The 13,716-nt window shown below is 41.2% G+C and overlaps 1 protein-coding gene across 1 annotated transcript in view; it reads left to right on the top strand.

Annotated features, from left to right (window-relative positions):
• SLC25A26 (solute carrier family 25 member 26) overlaps positions 1–13,716 on the top strand; it is a 111,052-nt gene that overhangs the window by 12,715 nt on the left and 84,621 nt on the right. The gene's annotated exons all lie outside the window — the stretch shown is intronic.

Consider the following 13,716-nt stretch of genomic DNA (forward strand, 5'->3'; position numbering starts at 1 on the left):
ATACATTCCAATAAATATAAATGGATTAAGCATAGTAATTAAAAGACAGTCTAGATAGGATGAAAGAAAAATCCAGCTATGTACTATATAGAAGAGACAGACCTAAATCATAATGATACAGAAAGAATAAAGAGGTGGAAGAAAATAGTCATGAAAATTGTGGTGGCTTTGTTTTTTTAACACTTTATTAAATTCATTGGGGTGACAATGGTTAATATGAACATATAGGTTTCAGGTATGGGTTTCTATAGTACAAGATCTGTATATTGCTGTGTTCCCACCACCCAAAGTCATATCTTCTCCTGTCACCATGTATTAAGACCCCCTTTACCCCCCCACCTCCTTCCCTCTGGCAACTACCACACTGGTGGTGTGTCCACAAGTTCAGTTTCATAATCCCACATGAGTGAAATCATATGGTTCTCAGCTTTTTCTGCCTTACTTATTTCACTTAGCATAATATCCTGAAGGTCCATCCATGTTGTTGCACATGGCAGTAATTCATCCTTTCTTATGGCTGCGTTGTATTCCATCGTGTACATGTCCCACATCTTCTTTACCCAGTCCTCTATCACAGGACACTTTGGTTGTTGCCATGTCTTGGCCTCCGTGAATAATGCTGCAGGGAACATAGGGGTGCATATATCTTTGCAAATACATGTTTTTGAGTTTTTTGGGTATATGCCCAGGAGAGGGATTGCTGGGTCCTATGGTAGCTCTAGTCTTAATTTTTTGAGGAATCGCCAGACTGCTTTCCACAGTGGCTGTACCAGTCTCCATTCCCACCAGCAGTGAGCGAGGCTCCCTTTTCCCACAGCCTCGCCAACACTCGTTATTGCCTGTCTTGCTGAGGACAGCCACTCTCTCAGGTGTGAGGTGGTGTCTCGCTGTAGTTTCGGTTTGCGTTTCCCTAATTGCTAGTGAGGTTGAACATCTTTTCATACATCTATTGACTGTTCGTATGTCTTCCTGGGAGAGGTGTCTGTTCAGGTCCTCTGCCCACTTTTTGATTGGGCTGTTTGTTTGGTGTTGAGTTTGATGAGTTCTTTATGTATTTTGGAAATTAAATCTTGTCGGAGCTACTGTGTGCAAGTATCATCTCCCATCTGGTTGGCTGCCTCTTTGTTTGGTTGTCAGTTTCTTTTGCTGTGCAGAAGCTTTTCGTTTGATATAGTCCCATTCATTTATTTTTGCCTCTACTTCCCTTGCCTTTGGAGTCAAGTTCATAAAATGTTCTCTGCAGCCAAGGTCCATAACTTTGGTACCTATGCTTTCTTCTATGTAATTTATTGTTTCGGGTCTCAAATTTAGGTCTTTGATCGATTTTTAGTTAATTTTTGTACATGGGGACAAACTGTAATCTAGTTTCATTCTTTTGCATGTGGCTTTCCAATTGTGGTGGCCTTTTATTATGTTAACATAGAACTGAGCTGAAACGCCTTTTCCTAGAGCTCCCTTTCCAGGATGGTTCCAGGTTAGGCTGACCACAGGAGACATTTGTACAAGGTGTGTAAGGTACAAGTGAAGCAGGTGTGTATATGCTCAGGAGGTTGTTGTAGGGTCAGGCATGCTTGCGGTTCATACACCTCTTCACTGACCTGGTGATTCAGGCAGCTCCTCCGCTCCCTCAGCTTCTCCACTTTCTGAGTCAGGATGTGTGGACACTGTGGTGAGGGTGCCAGCTTATATGGAAGGTCACCCATATCATCAGATTGGTGAGAGACAACGCGAGTTCCAGTTTGTCCTGTATTTCCTATCACATCCATCTTTCTTGCCTGATTCCTGCCCTCTGACTTCTGTCCCAACGCTAGACGCAAAAGTTACAGTTCTACATAAACTGCTTAACCAGCTCCCACAATTACTGTTCACATTCCTATAATAACCTCTTATTATTCATAGTGGTTCTACACTGATCAGCCCTGCCTGATACAGAAATGCTAACTAGAAGAGCTGATAGAATAATGTTAATATCAGACCAAAAAAGGTTGAAAGCAAAAACCAAAGAGAACATTGTATAGTGATACAAGGAACAATTCTCCTGAGAGATGTAATGAACCTGAACCTGGACTAAGTAACAGTCTCAAAATATAAAACAAAAATATCCAGAATTATAAGGAGAAATGATTAAAAATGTAATGTTTATTGGAGATATTCACCATCTCTCTGTAAAAGTCTTTAAGCCCAGACAGGAATAAACTTGGTAATACCATAGAAGATTTGAACACACAAGATCAAGGTTGGTCTAATGGCTCTGTATAGAGCTCTGCACCTGACAGTCAAAGATTATTCATTTTTATGAAGTATACTTGGAATAGGAATTAAAATGTACAAGCCAGTAGTCCACAAAGCAACTTAAAACAAGTAGTGTGGAGAAAATGTCATACTGATCGTTTGGCTTTGGTTTGGTTATAATGAAGTAAAACTGGGAAGCAGTGACAAAAGATAACCTGTCCTTCCCTGCCCTGTGTTTAAAAACTACCTGACCCTCCCTCATAAGTACTCCATGAGCCAAAAAGAAATCATAATGTAAGTGATAAAATATTTGTAATGGAAAAATAATACAGGGTTGTTTTTCCGTAACTAACAGAGAGGAGAAGGTTACCAATACACATTTTCCACCTCCCTCACCCACTTCGCTTTCTCTCAGCCCCTGCTGCCCAGCACTAGGGGACAGCCTCTGTTCGAATGACTTCTGTGTCTCCATTCAGAAATGCCTGTTCTGTACTGTGGTTATCTTCCGATCGCACAGCCCGGTGTTCGTGCAGCCTTCCCCAGCTGCCCCGGCCCTGTGGGCAGGAGTGGACAGCAAAGTGGAGAAAGGGTCTCTGTTTGTGAACCTTTTAATTATTTTATCAAGCAACTTTTTTTTCTGTTTTGGAAAGTAGTGGTATATATTAATGTTAGGGAATTCGGAAAGAGAATCAGTTTTTATAGCATTTACATGAAAAGTAATTATATATTGTCGTTTTGCTTTCCACGCATTGTTTTCCTTTAGAAAATTTGGATGAAAATCTACAAACTATTATAATTGAACTTTCTTCACTTGGGAATATTGAGACTGGAGATGCTGAAAAGAGAGAGGCTCTGACAGAAAAGTAAAAGTAAATACTTTAAGAAGATAATTAAAAAATAACAGCTTTATTGAGGTGCAAGTCACATACCATATAATTTACCCCTTAAAGTTTAATTCACTGGTTTTTAGTACATTTGCAGAGCTGTGCAGCCACCACCACAGTTTTAGAACATTTTCACCACCCCTGAAGGAAACGCTGTACCCATTCTGTTCATAGCCACGCGCCTTTCCCCGACCTGCCCAGCCTAGGCAACCATTCATCTACTTTCTGTCTTTCTGGACTTTTCATAGACAACAGAGCCTTATGCACAGGGTTCTCTCTCTACATCCTCACCAACACTTGGTATTTCTTGTCTTTTTGTCAATAGCCAAATGAATTTCTCAATCTAAGAAATTGGTTCTATGGGTCCTTGAAGAGAATGTTGAATGAAATTAGCCTGAGAGACATTAAAATCACTGAAGTGCTTTAAATAAAATTCCCTTTTGCCATTGGTTTAAAAATGATTTTGCAGAACACAAGTTAACCCTGGATTAAAAATGTTTGTCTTCATAATTTACTGCAGTTATAAAAGTGATGGACTAACAATATATTAATTTTTAAAATATATATATCTTTATTGATTTCAGAGAGAGGAGGGAGAGGGAGAGAGAGAGAAACATCAATGATGAGAGAGTCCTTGATCAGCTGCCTCCTGCACGCCCCCTGCTGGGAATCGAGCCCGAAACCTGGGCATGTGGCCTGACCAGCAATCAAACTGGGATCTCCTGGATCATAGGCGATGCCCAACTGCTGAGCTATGCTGGCTGGGCAACAGTATATTGATTTTTTTTTTTTAGTAACAAATAACATAAAGTAGTAGTTCCTTCTATGAGCTAGAGACCCCTGTAGGAATCTAAGGAAACCTATGCCTGTTCCTCCAGTAAACTGGACATACAGACATTTACATAAAATTACTGGGGATTTTCAGTTTTTCATATTCTTACTCAAAGAACTCCATTGCTTGAATTCTATCTAAAAATTAGCTTGAACTACAATTTGAAAGCAATTTATACTTATTTTAAAAAGTCTTTTAACCTATTATCCTTGATTTAGATTGTTTTTTTGAGATTTGTTCTGAAATTAGCTCACTATATTCAGTTATTTTTAAGTACATGTTGTAAAGAATAACAAACCGTGTGTGAGCGTTTCAGTGTCTCTTAGGCTGTGAAAGCTCTGTACCCACGACAGCTTTTGCCACTGTTTTACAATTGCCTGTTGCTTTGATTAAGGTTAAAGAAATTCAGTATTTATTGAATTTATAAATAAATTCAATATTTGGCCTACAGTTTTTAATATGTTGCTGAGAGCAAGCAGCAAAAAGAACCTGGCCACTTACTTTATTTCATGTAGGGCCATCTTGCTGAAAGCCCCTTTGCCAAGACAGGCTTTCCTGTCTTGTCTCTTAGAAATGCAAAACGGTATTTAAACTGATATAATGAGGCAGGGCAAATGAGAGCTGTTAGAGTACTCATGTTAATGATACATCTTTTCATTTGTATAAAATGCTACATATTCTAATACTTTAATATCTGTAGCTCACATTTTTAAAATACAGAAGCCCTTGTAATGTAATATTCTGATGTGAACTATTGGGCATAGGAGATGCTGTAAGTAGACTTTAGTTAGAAAACAAGTATTGTAAGAGTGGAAATATGTAATTCTAGGACATTCTTATCTTTGTTGGGTCTTGTAGGGTTTCCGTAGTGCCTTTGGTAGTGAGACCTGCTGTCAGGTGTGTTTTGATAGCTTTTGTGGCACCTGGAGAAATTTAGGAGGAGGCTTTATCAGCAGTGGGTGTATAGATTGACTTCACAGGTGACATATCTCTTGATGTTGACTTTTAATTGATCTTAAATTCAGTTATGGTTTATTATGCTGAAAAGATTGCCAAGTATAGGGAGTTTGTGGAAATGTTGGTTCTGATGCTCCAATTACCTTTGAACTTTCTTTAAAAACTTCTCAAATCCATTTGGTATTAGTTTTCTCAGTAAATGCTTGAGAAATGTGTGCATTCCTTTCCTGTGTCAATAACTTATTTCAGTTTCATAAAGCATAAACTTTCAGTTTAAGATTCACACAGGCGTGGTTGCTATAAAAGCAAGAGAAAGTCATGGGTGAAGTTAGGGGAAACAAATTTTCATAGGTAAAATGAAATGGAATAGGACACAAAAACATGAATAGCATCAGTGGTGAAAGAGGTATAGACACATCCAGTCATTGCTGTGTAACCCACTTACTTTAATATAAGATTGTTATGTTACACATTTCTTAGAAACAATACCTTATGAATGTGTCTACAGTTACTTTGTTGTAGGGACTTAAGTGTATGAAAGAAACTTAGAAGTGGAAGAGCCCTACCATAATAACCATTCCCTGTAGCAGCAGCTTGATTAAAACTTAATGACAAATCAATGAAACTAATTACAGCCTTCTACCTGGTGTTTGTAGTTTGGAATACGGTAAAATGGATCAAATAAGATTTAATATGTAACAGCAGTAAGAAGAGCCCTGTTTGTGCCATTTTTATTAAGAAGTTTGCTATTCCAAATCTCTAAATCCCTACCTCAATTATTTTACAGCTGAGTTTTCATGAGACACAGCCCTGTGAGAAGCAGATGTGTGATGAGACCAGAATGGTCGGGGCAGGCTTCCTTTAATACGGCAGATGCTGCAACACTGCAGTGGTAGCGATGTCTTTTAAGGCTTTAAGATTTGGCTTTTCCCTTGTCTGATCCAGCTTTTGGCCTTAGTTCATGCTGTTTTGAGAAGTGAAAGAACATAGCAATTTCATTGCAGCCCAAAGCAGCCACTGTGTGAATTTAGTGTGTGCATGGGTGACAATGGCGGATGTTCTCACACACGGAGATGCTGGTAGATGATTCTTTCTGGTTCCATTCTAACTGGGGCATGAGAAAGTGGGAAGTAAATTATGTCACGCTTTATAAATGCTCTTCTGACCGCCTCTCACAGTACTTCAGCAGGTGTGGTCTGAGGAGCACCTGTTTTGGAACCATTGGCTGGACAGCTAGTTACAAATGAAGATTTTTGGAGATGGCACCAGGGGCCCTGCATTTTTAAACACGATTCCTAGATGGTTCTGGTGCTCACTGATACTTAAGCACCACTGAGTCAGGATATAAAACAATTTAATTTATACCTCTGTAGTCACTATTTTCACGGAACTGGCTCAGCAGTCTGGGACATAAAGTTATTTTAGTAGGTGCAGGACATGAGGGGGCCTACAAACACTCGAGTGTGGTAGCTGGCTGGTTTTGAGGGTGCAGTGTACCCAGGCGTGGAGATGGGGTTTTGGAGACAGTGTGTGTGTGGCAGCCGCTCTGACTTTTTCCTCAGGGCTGTGCCCTGGGAGAGCCTGAGAGTGGAGGTAGCCGTGCTCCCGGTTGGCCGCTTTGGCACTGACGGTGGTGAACCCCCTTGTTTGGCAGTTGATCGGGCTGGTTGGGTGTCAGCGTGTCGTTCTGTTGCGTCTTCGCGCAGGACTGGCTGCGCTGGTTCTGTCTGTCGGGGTGTTGGCAGCTGCCAAGCACAGCGCACCACCCCCTGGGCACTGCCGCGTCCCTGTGCGGGTTTAAGCTGTTTTTACTATGCTCTCCATACCCCGTTTAAAGTGTATTTACAGTGTTCTTTATGATCTGTACTGTCTTTTTCCAAGAACCACTGAGCAAGATAGTAGAAGAAAGATGGGTGCTTTTGAAACGTGTTGTATCTTTGGAAAGAATCATGTTGGGTTTTGAAATCCACGTAGGTGAACACAGCTGAACTTGCACTTGTGGTGGTAACGCTCGGCCAGACTGCGCTGTGTGTCCTGGGAGTTACGGAGCTGGGCCGGCCCCCTGCCGCGCCGCCGGGCTGTTCACTCCCGAGGCCCAGGGGCGTGCGCAGGCCGGGCTGCCGGGGTTTGAAGGGACGGGAGCGGAGGGCGCAGAGTGTGCTCGGAAATTTGCTGTCCAGTTAGAAGCTGAGAGTGAACTGTCAGCTACTGAACCCCCCTCCCATAGGCACGTTTCTTGTGATGCATCTGAGGACATGCCTGTGCCGAGGGGCCTTCACCCGGCCTCCTGTGTGTTTTTCAGTGCGCCTGGAGTCTTTCTCACTTCAGGACATTAGGTACATCAGCAGACAGACTTCCAAATTTCTTATTAAAAACCCCAAACTAAGAATTACACAAAAATTTATCTCAGAGATAAAAAATAACCCGCTTTCCATTGCCATCTTCACAGCCTTTACTTTTTATATCCTTTCCTCACTCGGACCTCGGATGCCTTTTCTGTCGGCTGCTTTGTTCAGCTCCTTCGTTCCCTCTACCGCTTTTGCTGCCGTACTGGCGGTGGGGATTTAGACCTAAGTCCTTCCTGTGTTCTAGGCACTGAGGAGAAAATGACAAGGTAAGACATGCCTGTAAGAGGCCTGCAGTCTGGAGGTGGAGATGGTCATGAAACGTGTAAGGACACCAAAGTGCTACAGGTATTTGGAGAAAAGTAAGGACGAGGCACAGTGAGAGCCCAAAAGGGAAGGAACAGCTGGTTGTCTGGACTGAAGTGGGCACATGGGTGTTGACTTAGGAAGGGCCTCGTGGAGCAGCTAGTCCTGGAGCCGCACTTTAGAATATGATTGTGGGTGTCACCTGTGTTGGTGCAGAGGGTGTTGAATTCATGGAAAGCCCTTGTTTTTTCATGTTCTAAATGGAGCCCAGGTGTGGCTGGATCGTGTGTTGAAGTGGGAGGGGTGAGTGGGGACAGCTGGAAGTCCTTATGCGCTGTGGTGCAGTTTGGCTGTTACCCTTGAAGGGCTGAGAAGAAGAGACCCATGTGTTGGCGTTTTAGGAGCATCCTCTGGCAGCAGTGTGGAGGTGGAGGCGGAGGCGGAGGTGGACATGGTGTGGAGGAAGGAGACTGTTCCTGAAATCCCCAGACAGAGGGCCAGAGCCTCTGCCAAGGCAGGGCAGCAGGGTGCCGAGGGAGGAGGTGAGTTCAGGAGATGTTAAGGAGGTAGAACTGGCAAAAAAAAATGGTAGTTTTCTTTCCAAAGCCCCGCCAGCAGCATTCCTTCAGTGTATACTTCATTGCGGATGCCTGTGTTAGGATGTTGTGTCTGTGTCGTGCACCTGCTTAAACTCCAGCGGGTCTGCTGAGTGCAGTCAGCACCCCCAGCTTGCCAGCTCCGGCTGCAGAGCCTGAGTAAAGGTGCAGAGGGGAGGAGGGAGAGGGCCGGGCCTGGTGCGGCCCTGTGTGCTGATGGCTCGTTTCATTTAAAGTATAAGCAGGAAGGTGCTGAGGGGTGTTTCGGGAGGCTCTTAAAAAGGCCCCATTTACCCCGTCCCTCCAGTGTCTTGCTGACCTCCTCTAAGTCGCTTCAGAGTTTCTCTGTTCCGTGGATTGACTTTCTTCCTGCAGTGCAGTGCATGGCGCTGGTTCAGGTGGTGGTGCTTCGGGATCTAGGAAGGTGCATTCCACTGATTGTCTTAGTGGGCCGGAGGCAAAGGTCGCTCTGTGTAGCTTTTTATTTAAGAGCAGTGTCCGTTCATGGAACACAGCTAAGTTCAACTTTTATAGAAACAATGAATACGGTTTTCATGTGGGATGATGTTGAAGAAACCATTTTTAAGCCACAAGAGAGGTTTTTAGTCAGTTACTGACACTACATTGTAAATGGAAAAACTGCTGTCCAAGAGCCAAACTACTGAAGTTAGGATTTGCTCCGTTTGTGCACATCTGCACTTTGTCAGTGACAAACCTTTGTTTTTTAAGATTAGGGGTCTCGGTAACATAGTGAATTGAAGGGCACTGTCACAAATTTGCTTTAATTTGTGATTTTATACTGTCAACCTTAAAATTAAGCAGCAAAGGTTATTGAGCAGCAAATGAGATTATTTAGGATAGTAGAGGAATTGCAGTTTTGGGATATGCAACTGTGGCAAACCATAGGCAAGTCTGAAGAGACAAAGGAGAGGTCAGTTTATACTGGGTCCCAGGAAGAAATTGAGGAGGATTGGGTTGTGTGTGTTTTTTTGTTTTTTGTTTTAAGTTTAAATTTATTGAAGTAACATTGGTTAATAACATTATATAAGTTTCACGTGTACAATTCTGTAATACATCATCTGAATATTGCATTGTGTGCTCACTGTGCAAAGTCTAGTCTCCTTCTGCCACCATATATTTCATCCCCTTACTCTCTTGCCCTCTGGTAACCACCATACTATTGTCTATGAGTTTGTTTTGTTTATTTTTTGCTCTCTGTTTTATATCCTGCATATGAGTGAAATCATGGTTTTTTTCTTTTTCCATTTGACTTATTTCACTTAACTTGATACTTTCAAGATCCAACCATGTTGTCGCAAATAACAGTATTTCATCATTTCTTGTGGCTGAGTAGTAGTCCGCGGTGTATATGTTCCACATCTTTATCCAGTCATCCATCGAAGGACACTTAGGCTGTTTCCATGTCTTGATTATTGTGAATAGTTCTTCAGTGAACATGGCGCATATATCTTTATGAATAAGTGTTTTCAAATTTTCTGGTTAGATACCCAGAAGAGAGATTGCTGGTCATGGTAGCTCTCAGTTTCCTCAGGAACCTCCGTGCTGTTTTCCATTGAGGCTGCACCAGTTTATAGTCCTACCAGCAGTGTATGAAGGCTTCCTTTCTCCACGCCCTCTTCAGTACTTGTTATTTCTTGTCTTATTGATGGTGGCCATTCTAACAGGTGTGAGGGGTGTCACACTGTGGTTTTCATTTGCATTTTTCTTGTAGCTAGTGAGGTTGAGCATCTTCTCATATATTTGTTGGCTGGCTGTATGTCTTCTTGGGAAATTATCTGCCTGCTTTTTAATTGGATTTTTGTTGTTGATTTGTATGCGTTCTTTGTATATTTTGGATATTAGCCATTTACCGGAGCTGTTGTTTGCAAGTATCTTTTCCCATTCAGTTGGTTGCCTTTTTGTTTTGCTGATGGTTTCTTTTGCTGTGCAGAAGCTTTTTAGTTTGGTGTATGTAGTTCCATTGTTTATTTTTGCTTTTACTTCCCTTGCCTCTGTGATCAAGTTCATGGCTCAGTTCTGTTAAGGAAAGGTCCAAAAGTTTAAAAAAACGCCATTTGAGGCTTACCTCTTGGGATGTGTAAAATTATTTGAACAACTTTTAGGCCCAGGGCCTAATAGACGATGTATGTATTTTTGTTAAGAAATTAACTTTCTGTTTGGATTATCAAGACATTAGTCTTATCAGGCAAGAGGCTAATACCTACAAATTGAATTTTTTTCTTATGCCTGTTGGCTATTTGTATACATGGAAAGAGTCTTATAAGGAAGGAGGGTGTGATGAATTTATGTCCCAATATCAGTGGATAAAATTTAAACCCGAAGGAGGGTACATTAGGATCGATCAACAACTGTTTATCAGCAGCTGTGATTCCATTTGTAACCAGAAGATGGCAGAATTGACACACAGATGAACTGCTCAGTTATAGGGTTTTGGTTTTAAATGGTGGTGTAGAAAGATATATTAGGCATTCTTAATTTGGGAACCTGCTTTCTAGAAAGAATTTTGGGAATTACACAAAGAATGTGGAATAAAATATAAGTAATTAGACTGCATTTCAAAAATCTTCAGAGTTCCTGAGGTCTCTCTCTCTCTCTCTCACATATTAATTTGCCACCTTGAGTTTACTCTGCAAAGTCTGAAGCAGCTTTTTTGCTTTTTACTTTGACTGGCACTGTTCAACCTGCTTCTGTTCACCTTATTACCTGTTTACTCATTAAGAATTGGATGATATTAAACCTTGAATCTTTAGGTTCATTAGATGTGTGTAAATATTTTACCATTTATGAAGACACTTCTGGAGGTGATAAAGATTTGGGTTTCATCCTTGCTCCCTAAGCCAGGTAGCGCTCTGACCTTCAGTAACTTCTACAATCTCAGATGGATTTATATATAAAATGCCAACATAATTAGCTTCTAAGATCAAAGGAATATTTACAGGTTTTCATAAAGAAAAAATGTAAATCAGGTAATTTTTTGGTGAACTATGTTGAAATTGTTGGGGAAAAAAGATATAATGCTAATATACAGTACTGTGGTGATGCGTAGTGACTCTGAAGAGCGTGTCAAGAGCAAGAGAGGCTGGAGGATGCCAGCGGGTGATGTAGAGAAATAGAATTTAGTTGTGGCCGTGAAGGAACCTGAGATTTAGCAGCATGTGTCCCTCTCACTCCCTTCTCTCTCTGCCTTCCTTCATTTACCTAATGTGGGGCTGAAGTTCACTGTAGCTTTTTCCCTTTTAAATAGTCTTATGACTTGTAGTTCTGCAGTTTGGTGCTTAATAAATACTAAAGGAGATGTTCAGGTCTCCATTGCAAAAAAAAAATCTGTCAGAAAAGTTTTTACTGATGTCAAAGAAAGAAAAATCTTGATAGCCGCTTCATTATTATGATCAATCTTTAATTTAAAGTTCATTAAATTTTTGGTATGCTTAAATCTGATGAGGCCAGTGCTGCATTTCAGTGCTGATAAAAGATGGGGACATGGATTTTCTTTATGGAAAACCTTGGTTTTCTTGCCTTTGATAGAGCTTTAACATACAAAGCATTCTAGGGTTTAATGAAAATGCCACCCTTCCTGTGTGATGGATTCGCACCGAACCCTAGGTTTATGAGATCAGAAGCCTCTGAAGAATGGATTGACCAAGAGACCTGCAGGCGACACTGCCTTCGTTTCCTTTCATGGCACCACAGCACTGTAACATGTTTTTGTTCTTGTGCAGTGAATACTCTGTTGTAGCTCAGATTCAAATCTAAGAAAGATCAGAGTTAATAGAAAACCAAATAGAAGGCAGTGGAGTGACTGTAGGAAATAGAGGCCTTGCTTTGTGGCCTTGCTCTCACGCCACGATGGCCGCGCCGTGGAAGTTAGGGAGCCGTGCTGTGCTTTGTACCCCTTCTGTTCGTTAGATTGCTTTCCATCTGAGAACCTTTTCAAAGTTTTCCCCGTGTCTGTATTTTTAAGAAATAAAAACAATAATATAAGAACACGGAGGGTTATGAAGCATGAAGTTCCATAAATATTTATGCCGACTCACAAAAGTAGACAATTCTAATTTTCTTGACGCATTGGGGTCATTTTTCACTCGACCTCTTGAATTGAAAAATACAAGGAGCTAGTGTACACTTTTCTTTCTTCTTTTCTTTTTTATTTATTTATTTTCATTTCTTTAATGAGTTTTAGATGCTGGGAGCTTTCCTGTTAGGTTCATGTAAGTTTCACAGCACTTTATTTTCTCTATAGTTTTATAGGGATGGATTTAAATGTTCACTCATATCACAAGTAACATAATTTATACTCAATTTTAGGCCTTAGTGGCTACCTGTTCCCCTGGTGTTGTGTGTGTGTGTGTGTGTGTGTGTTATTGTCACTGAATTAAAAGTAAATGTAACTTTGTCAAGGCTGCTAAGTAGGCTGCATAGAAAAGCATATTTTAAAGTAGCCCTTTTATTTTGTTTTCTTGCCCACTTAGACTCTTTGGTCTGTAGCAAATATTTTTGCCCTTTGAAATTACATTGAAAAAACTTAGGAAGTAATAATGCATGTTTGTCGCAGAGAATTTAGAAAATGCAGGTAGGCAAAAAAGGAGGAGAAGCACCCTATAACCCTCGTCTTTATATAGCTGTACGTACAGGCAGTCTATTCAATGCAAAGGAAAAATACATATTTAAAAAAATCTGGAGTACTGGGAAGGTCACTTCTGTGGAAGTGATTGATTTTTGGTGGTGGTCTTCCTCTTGGGAAGATTGTGGTTTAGTAGAAGAGAAAGTGTATTTTAAAAATTATGTGATATAAGTTAAGTAAAATATGTCAAGCAAGGTGGTTTATTTGGGGAAATAAGAGTAAGGAGGAAATTGTTTGGAGAATAAAGAAGGAATCTTTTGAACTTAAGAAGAAAAGGTATGCTTGGGAAAATTAAGCATTACAGAAACCAAGACTTAAAAGGGTACTATAAAGATTTCTGGACCAAGTCAAGTAAGAAAATTACACCCAGGAAGGCAAAGGTAATGCCTGAAAAGTTCACTTTCAGAGCCTGGGCCACAGTCTAGGTCTGAAGATGCTCAACTATCCTGCTGCTCATCCCTGTCTGAAGGTGATTCCTGGAGGAAGGTCCAGCTTAGATGCAGGAAGTGGTATCCGTGGCTGAGGGCCAGCCTCGGCAAAGGGAGATCGTCACAGCAGTGTAGGCATGTGCCAGGGACCCCTACTCTGCCTTTTCTCTCAGCCTCTGGTCTTATATACTCCCATCTCTCTCCTAGGTTGTTAACTTCTGCCTTGCTGTTACCACTTTCCCCACCCTATATGCAGGTATTTAGCATCTTAAAACAAGACAAAGAACTGCCAGTTCTTTGAACCAACCCCCTGATGTGTTAGCCCACTTCCCGAGTAGTCTATGTTTGCCTGTCTCTATCTTGAAATTACTTATTAATTCTCTGCAGTGGGTCTCCTGCCCCAACCCTCCATTGACACAGTTCTGGCGAATTCTGTTAACTCCCATGTACTAACTAGCATGCTTGAGACTCTTGACCCATTGCTCTGCAAGTCT

The sequence above is a fragment of the Miniopterus natalensis genome, chromosome 15 (genome assembly GCF_054644295.1).
Source record: "Miniopterus natalensis isolate mMinNat1 chromosome 15, mMinNat1.hap1, whole genome shotgun sequence".
NCBI classification, from domain to species: Eukaryota; Metazoa; Chordata; class Mammalia; order Chiroptera; family Miniopteridae; genus Miniopterus; species Miniopterus natalensis.